Below are 1525 nucleotides of genomic sequence, written 5' to 3' on the forward strand. Positions count from 1 at the left end.
AACGTTTATTTTGTATATACTGTTGCGTCAGCGAGGTCACGTGACTATTGTCACGCCACCTATTTTCTAGAAGTATCTTGTTCCTTCGTGAATGCCCTAGCATTTACTAGATATATGTTTCTCTGGTATATAAATAAGACGCTCACAACGTGACAACAATGTGTGTAGGTAGTGAGTAATTGATCTGCAGTGAGAAAGTATTGTTGAAGTTAACGTTGTTAAAACGTTTGTAAAAGAGCGAAAGTTGAAATCAAGTGTATCATGAAGTTATATTCAAAAAGAATAAACCAGTTTTATTAAGTAAGGACTTGTGTCGCTAAAGTTTCGTCGGAACGAAGTTACGGAAAGTTAATTAACAAACGGAAACGTAACAATATATATATATAACGTTTCCTCTAGACTAGCTTTTTTAAATAAAATTCACGTTTTCAGATAAGTTACATTTTTGTGTTGTTGTCAAACAAACTGATTGATAAAAATCACCTTTTTTTCGCTTTGAATGAAACTATCGTGTATCGACTGCGTTACTTTGTACTCCTTACCTGTATTTGGAAGGGCATCACCGATCCTTTCCGCTGTTTGAAGAAAGCGAAGTTTTCTGCGGAAGGTACCGCGTACATGTTTCTACAGCAAACAATGCATTTATATAAAATATTCAATCACATTTAGTGTGTTAACCTTTTTCTTTTAATCGCCATATGAAACTACAATTGCACTAAATGTACTAATTAAGTTTTAAGGAGAATATAGTTCATGTAGAAAAAATGTTTCTAAATTTCAAAAATTTCCGGTTTGTCTAGTTCATAGTTATTCAATATAAATTCCAAATAAACTCCAGCTGGCGCCTGTTAACTCCATTTTTCAATCCATAATCTGAGAACATACATAGACCATACGTCACTGAACGGTCTACAGGTGGATTTGTGACGTTTTTTAACTGTGTGTGACGTTAACAGGTTTGTCTGTCGAAAAAACACCTGCAGCAAAGATCATACACGTGTTTGTTCCAAATGTGTTGAAAACAAGTACATTTATTATACTCTACAAAATTATAATAACCATTAGAATGTAGAGAAGGAATAGTCTTCATTTGTGAGCTGTTGGAAAAAGTATAAAAATGTTCTATATAATATGTGAGCAAACAAAATACGGTTGTGACAGAGCTGTGTTCAAAATATAGAAAAAAAAAAAACATCACTGCTGTACCCATGAAAACATAAACAAACTACCTGCCATTTCGACTAAACAGCTGTGTGACGTCATTGGTTTACGCAAGAACAGTCGCACGTGGTGCTTTATTCTATTTAGCTAATATATGGGCTCATGAATGGGTGTTTCCATGGCAACCCATTGCAAAATGTAGTTATGCACTTAATTATTTGTTTTTTATACATCCACTCTGTTTCACAAATCGAAGGAATCGATTAATGCTATTCATTAAAAGTGTACTACTAGGTTTAATAATAATGTTACGTCTCCGTTTGTTAATTAACTTTCCGTAACTTCGTTCCGACAAAACTTTAGC

Source organism: Limulus polyphemus, unplaced genomic scaffold, assembly GCF_000517525.1.
Source record: "Limulus polyphemus unplaced genomic scaffold, Limulus_polyphemus-2.1.2 Scaffold211, whole genome shotgun sequence".
Taxonomy (NCBI): Eukaryota; Metazoa; Arthropoda; class Merostomata; order Xiphosura; family Limulidae; genus Limulus; species Limulus polyphemus.